The sequence below is a fragment of the Macrobrachium nipponense genome, chromosome 24, assembly GCF_015104395.2.
Source record: "Macrobrachium nipponense isolate FS-2020 chromosome 24, ASM1510439v2, whole genome shotgun sequence".
NCBI classification, from domain to species: Eukaryota; Metazoa; Arthropoda; class Malacostraca; order Decapoda; family Palaemonidae; genus Macrobrachium; species Macrobrachium nipponense.
Window position 1 is genome coordinate 33,207,699 of NC_061091.1, and position 7,654 is coordinate 33,215,352.

Consider the following 7,654-nt stretch of genomic DNA (forward strand, 5'->3'; position numbering starts at 1 on the left):
AAACAGAGAGTTTCAAGGTGTCTCTTGGCCTAAGGAAACAGTTGAACCTTATACCCCAAAGACCGTTTTTCATTCTGCCATTTAAAACAGAAATTTCATATTTGTCTAGTGCCTCAGCGAACATAGTAGACTTACAAAAGATTCCTCAGTTATCATCCTATGGAAAGGATTTTAATCAATAAAAGAATATTATATTTAAGAATCATTATTTTTCCATTACTCTGTCTCCAACAGACCCAAATGTTTTATTGGAATAACCGGCTGATTACAAGTTTTGAGGTGAAAATAGCTACTGAATTAAAAGCTGTTTATTTCCAATGACTATTGTTTTATAGCTCATTTGTTTGTGTTGATCAATTTCATCAGTTATTTCCGGTATGCATTCTCGTTTTATCTTCAGGCCAAGGTGTTAAAGTAAATTGACGTACTAAGAGAAACTTACACTAAGAGAATAAGAGAACTTATACATACTGAGACGAAATATGTATAAATTCTTTCATTTCTTCACAGTCTCTCATTTACGCTTAGGTCATAGAAAGCTCCTTATAGAAGCTATGTCCTTAGTCCCTATATCTATTTCTCTACTTTTCTAAATATCAAAGAATTTCTTTCATCCGAACATGTTTCAAAGATGTTACAGTCTTAGACTTGCCTTAATACTGAGCTAATCCTTCTCTCACTATTGCAGTCTTAGATCAGTGTAATGTTTATCGTCTTATTCCTGTATAAATCTTCCATTATCAACCCCTCTTTTCATTTTGTCAGCATTGCTTGATCAATCACTTCCAAATGCATTTAAGAAATGAATCAATATTATAAGCGATCATTTGTAAGAATAGCCTCTATCACCTTTTACTCTTCAAACGATACTTTTACCACTTTCTACCGAATAACGCAATGTATGCATTATTATCAAATAAAAGCAGTTATTGTGTTCCTACTTGCATCTATTAATCCAATTTACAACATTTTCTTCTTATTGCCAAATTCCCTTTAATTTTCCATAATCGCATTAACAACTTTTCATGATGTTCAAATAAAAATAAGTAACCTCTGCATCATCAAGTTCTGCTTTTCTATTATTATTGGCATTCGGTTAAATTATTTTTTGAACATTTCAGTTCCTTTTCTCTTTTTCTCTGTCTTTCCTACAACACTACTCTTTTTCTGCCTACATTCTTCTAAATTAGGTTTCAATTTACCAAAATATTGCACTTTTATATATATATATATATATATATAATATATATATATATATAATATATATATATATATATATATATACATACAGTGCTTCGTGGTTTTATGATCTAGACACAACTATTTTTTATTTTAGTTAAGTTAAACCTGTCCAATGCAAAATCCTAAAAGTAGTTATTTTCTATTTTACCCCTTTTTTTTTTTTAACATAACATGTAGGTATGTTCCTGGAAACCCCATCGAAGTTCCGATGCCCCAGACTTCATTTGAGTCAGATCCTAACAGTATCAGTCGTGTAAAAAGAAGATTCTGTCATTGGAGGTAGAGGGGGAGGGAGCTACGATGGACGTTGCATCGTCCTGCAGGGACTTTTTGCGATGGGTTTTTACCAGCGATTACGCTAAGAAAATTTCCTAAGCTACAGTTTTACCGAAAAGATAATTATTGTATATTTAATTATTATGCCAATAAGACAGAAAAATTATAAGTTTAACAGTTATATTAGATTATAATTGTCAATAATAGATAGAAATTTTTGAAGGCTTTCTACGTAGATCGCTGGACAATCCAGCTTCAAAATAGATTGCTGGCAACTCTCCACTCTGGAACGAGCGTCCTATAAAAGGAAGGTCGCAAGGCGCACTGACATCCACTTCCAGATTCAGCAAAGGAAGAAGCACAACTCCTATTCACCATGAAAACTGTAAGGATAAAATAATGAATTTTGTCATTTAAAGACATAAATTCTAAGATACTAGGTGGTTAAATTAATAATAGTTTGATATTATATGAAATTGGGATAAATATGCAAATAATAAGTTACATATAAATATACAAATAAAAATCCATCAGACATTCCGTATAACTGTAGTAAATTAAAACTGTTTGTCTTTTTACTTATAGATCTTATAAACTGTAAATTCTGTTTTTAACTATTCATGATATGTAGGTTGGTTAGTACTTTTACTCTATATAATCCTTAATCATTCTCATTTAATAGTAACAGTACAATGAACAAACTAAAGCATCTAACTGAAATTCAGCAAATTAATTTCCTTGATTCCCTTTGCAGATCAGCGTTGCCCTGTTGGCGTTGGTGGCCCTTTTTGCCCTGATGGAGGTCACTGGAGCCCTGCCAGCACCCGAACCTAGCCGACGCCACTTCTTTGGAGGTAGTCCCTATGGCTTCGGCGGTTACGGCTATAGACCCCACGGATTTGGTTTTGGCTACGGCGGATACGGCGGTGGTTTTGGAGGCTTTGGAGGTGGATTTGGTGGATATGGTGGTGGTTTCTTCGGTTGATAAACATCTTATCTTTCATGAAGATATTGGAAGTTAGAACGTCAATGACCTCCATAAATTGTTAAATGTTCGAAAATATTAAGAATGACCGATTGACGCTAATGAAAATATGTACTTATTTTTATATAAATTGTAATAAATTTTATTTTTCTTAAGAAAAAGTTTGATATTTTATTCCTCTTCCTGTGATGCAAACTGAACTAAAATCAGTCTGAATTGCCTTGTCATGTGTATTACATTATTTAATACACAGGATCATAAGAGCATTTATCAGTAGCCATAACGCACTGACATACAAGTTGCGTCTTTGCAGTAACATAATGAAAAGAAAGATAATTTATTATTCCTATCACCGTGCAAAGTACTTGACAAAGAAACGAACCAATCAAGATCCCTGTTCTGTTAAATGAAAGTCACCGACAAGAGAGAGAGAGAGAGAGAGAGAGAGAGAGAGAGAGAGCCATTTAACGACATTAATGCACTACAATTTTATAATTTTATCTTGCTATCGAAAAATGAGAGAGAGAAAGAGAGAGGTGATAATTTGTGATTTGAGAGCTAAGTAATCTGATAATCCCATCACCGTCTTCGTTACTTGACTTACATTGAGAGAGAGAGAGAGAGAGAGAGAGAGAGAGAGAGAGAGAGAGAGAGAGAATCATTAAAGAGGGTAAACAATAATGAATACGAACTTCTTTACGTTCATTGATCGCCCCTTCACTTACTTTAAGAGAGAGAGAGAGAGAGAGAGAGAGAGAGAATATCATTAAAAGAGGGGAAACAACAATGAATAAGAATTTCTCTGCGTTCAGTGATCGTCCCTTGAATTACATTACGAGAGAGAGAGAGAGAGAGAGAGAGAGAGAGAGAGAGAGAGAGAGAGAGAGAGAGAGAGAGAGAGACTATTCGTGTAATCGCCCTTATTTTAATATTGCTGAACAAATAGTACGTATAAATTTTCACTTCTGCACCCGTATTTTATCACCCATCGTAGATGGGTAAGTTTGCTAGTTATATTTAACAGTAGTATCTTTATTTCATACCATGGTGATTATGATCCCTATTGGCTAATCCTACAATCAAGGAACGATATAATGATATATGAAGCATGGTATTGTTTTACTCGACTCGAAACAGAGTCTGAATCCGAACGGAGGTGAGGTCGTCAGCAGGATTTTTAAATGCGTCAGACTTCATAACCACTCACCATGAATCGAAGGGACACAAATCTGGCGCTGTGAGGACGAATTGTCACTTTACGCGACAATGGCTTCTCGATACGAGCCATTGCATGTGATGTTGGTGTGTCCCCAACCACGGTACAGTTGTGGATAAGAAGGTGGGAGGAGAGTGGGAACTTGAACGACTTGCGTAAGTTGTTTATGCTGAATGATTGGTGGATATGCTACATTGTTCATGGTTATTTAATCTTACTTATTTAATGTGAAAGTTTCTTTCTTAAATGTATTTTGTCTCGCTATTATAATTTTGGTCAGACTACAGATATCCACAGCCATTCCAACACCACAGTAATATTTCAGGTGCACCTCCATAATTCCACACTGGTGGGTGGTTGGCCCTTGCCGACCTCAACCATGAACAAAGTTAGATAGTCGATTTAGTTGTCTTGGTAAAATTAAGCCTATAAGAGCATTTTATTTGTGCCCACCCCGTCACAGTCATTGTGTGTCTTTTGATAGCTATAGTTTATTTATTAAATGTCATTTCAGTGATGGCTCAGGAATGATTTACAGTTTTAATAACCACCAACCAAATTGAGAATATTATGGATCTATGTAATCTCGTTCTACTTGATATGCTTTTGAAACCAAATATATACAGCCATGTTTACTAAATTATGATCAATCCATCGAGTACAAAATTCGAAGAATCTAGAATTGATTGCAATGTTATATAAATTATAAGTTAAGTTTAAGATAATATGTTCTCTTAGCTAGGCCAGGGGGTCCACGGAAAACCACCCCAGCTGAGGATGATACCATTATCAGGGCGGCTCGAGAGCAACCCTTAACCACCGCCGAGGCCATTCATGAAGACCTTGGACTAGAAGTGTCATCGATGACAGTACGACGCAGACTCCACGCTTCTGGGATTCATCACAGAACTCCAGCAACGAAGGAGCTCTTGACGGAGTGACATAAGGCGGGAAGGCTTGATTTTGCCCAACGTCATGCTGATAAGGGTTTGGACTTTTGGGGCAGGGTCATCTTTACTGACGAGAAGTGCTTCTCGTTCACATCGCATGGGAAGCTGCATTGATGGTGAACAAATAGAACTCGGTATGATAAGGAAAATCATTACTTGCATCAATTATCAATTGCATTCTTCTTTATATTAATAATTAATCTTCAGCTTTTGTTCCACGGAAGTGGACTGTCAAAATATACAAAGGGAGTTAACATAAATAAGAGTGCTATTTCTGAGATAAATATTAGGTATGGGACAGTGGCATCATTTGCACTTTTTCCTCAAATATAATATATTAAATAAATAATTACACAATAGAATTCTTTCAGCGTTGTTCATTCACTGAGAATCTAAATTCTCCAAAGGTATATATATATATATATATATATATATATATATATATATATATATGATTTATATTATACACCCCCATTTTTTTCTCTCATTCAGATATGAACCCCGTAACATCGTCGAGGTGGTTCGATTCCGGCCATGTCACCTGCAACGAATGGGGCTGGGTGGGTGTGTGCATGGTATGGGTGATGTGTTCCGTATCGAGGGACGATTTACAGCAGCTAAGTATGTTGAGCTGCTGCAAACCTTCTTGCCTTCGTTACGAGAAATGAATTTTCCCTTCCACCAGGGCCCATCCTGTTCACACTGCTCACATTGTTCAAGAGTGGTTTGCCAGACAGGATAACCTGCTTCTTCTTGAATGGCCGAGCAAAGGAGCAGATATGAATGTGATTGAACACGTGTGGGCCCAGATGGTGAACACATGGAAAATGGAACATGAGAGAACAACACAGCAACTCATGGCTCACATCACCTCTCAGTGGAAAATTTGTAGACGGAGACCGCAGCAAATTTTCAACCTTGTTCATTCGATGCCCGGCAGATTGAGGGAAGTGACAGAGAGAGGGTGGATGGTCAAGGTATTAGATTGTCTAATATAAATGTTATATTTTTTGTAATAGGACATAAAATGTTCTCATTTTGTTCTCACTAGTTATTTGATTATATGTTTTAATAAACATAATGAACAACAAGTTTTATTATAACCATGATATTCTTGATATAATATTCGAAGTATCTGTAAAAAAAAAAAAATGGCATAAAGCCTCCATACAATATTGAGAGTATTGCAGTAAACTTTCCTACTTACTCAGGCCCCACATGTTTTTGATATCTTCCTAATTACCGTTTCTTGTTAACAGCATTGAATTATAGAACTGAATGACTCGCTGAGCACTGTTTTCATACAGTGAGGTCGGTAAAAGTATTGGCAAATTGCCTTACGTGTATACTTTGTTCTCTGTGGTGTGGCCGATACAGATATGATACTTCGCCACTTATTTTCGCTTATTAGCTTCTTGGAGTCTATTGAAATAGTTTCCATTATTTGAAATGTAATGCTTTATATCCTACTGATATTTTCAATGTATCTTTGGTAAAACCTAAGTTATATGAACAAGAGTAAAAATGTGGCATATTTTTTGGCCGTCGGTGTCGTTTCTGAGTATAGGGGTCATATGCTCTGTGGGACATTTTAAAAGGTAACTGTCAATTCAGTAGATGATACTCTCTTTATGTCAGCCACTATAAGGAAAGCCCAAATGACTTCACCTATCACCTGAGGTCAATGAAATATATAGTCTATAATATATCAGTGCATACATAATTCTAGAAAAAACAACAGTTAACCCTTAAAAAGGTCAACGGCGTCATATGACGTGTTGCAGAAAGTCGTCCCACACATGTTGTTTACGTCATGTGAACGTTCTTAAGTTTGTTAATTTTGTGCGCCTTCATAGCTTATTGTATCGATATTGGTTCTGTACTACTTAGTGCCTTATTAGAGGTCTTGCTGGCCGTTTGCACTGCTCGTCTTCCATTTGTATGAACTGCGCGGGGGAAGGGAGGTAAGGGCTTAGGAGCTTGTCAGAAACGTCAAACCAGCTAATCTTGTGTGGCAAAGGATTGGTGGCGATAATTTTTTGCCGCACACCTTCGATTTTGATGATAGTATATCAGGAATAAAGATTTTTTATTCTATTTTTAATGATTCTATAATGAAACTGACTGTAGAGAGATCCAATCGTTAATTTCAAGTTATGAAATGGGGTAATATATCAAGCGAACACTCAAGGGAACAAGAGTTCATGACATTACAGTATCAGAGATGAGAAATTTCTTTGCTATGGTTATGCTTATGGGTATTGTCAGGAAGGGCAATCTTCGATATTATTGGGTCACTGATCCTCTCCTGAATACACTAATGACATACAGAAACTGCATACTGAGCGCAGGGGTTTTTCTTATCACTAAGTTAGCTAGTATAGCTGAGAGAGATATATTTATAAGTTAGCTAGTATAAGAGAGAGAGAGAGAGAGAGAGAGAGAGAGAGAGAGAGAGAGAAGAAACGCACTGCAACCAATGCTTCAAACTTAGCTTACGTGATAAGGTTAAAATATCCTGTTATGATGTTCGTGATTTTCGGCAATACCAATATAACTTTAAAATGTTGATCCATTTTAAGTATTGTGTAATGAATATGACCGATATATAATAATAGACACGGTTGTTAGATAACGTCTTGGCCGAAAGTTAAATGGAACCTTAATAAACAACCTTATATTACAAGTGAGACGACAATCTTCATTACAACGATATAAACTGCTCAGATTTTTTTTTACTCCGTGTGTGTGTGTCTTTCTCCAACCATTCCTAATAACTCCGCCCACCAAACGAACTCCAGAACTTATTGGTGGAACTCTTGTTAGCAGAGAAAGGGTTCTCCCCCCCATCTCTCTCAGTAAACACTGTTACCATGTAATTTTTCTAAGTCTCGCAAGACGGTGTACCAGGGAAACCTGTGTTCAACTGTACATACACACACACACACACACACACACACACACACACACACACACACATATATA

General features: G+C 36.3%; 1 long non-coding RNA gene across 1 annotated transcript; it reads left to right on the forward strand.

Annotated features, from left to right (window-relative positions):
- Nucleotides 1-1,847: 1,847 nt before the first annotated feature.
- On the forward strand, nt 1,848-2,664 carry LOC135204107 (uncharacterized). Its single transcript, XR_010312101.1, has 2 exons — nt 1,848-1,903; nt 2,273-2,664. It is a non-coding gene; the product is annotated as an uncharacterized LOC135204107 (long non-coding RNA).
- Nucleotides 2,665-7,654: the final 4,990 nt, after the last annotated feature.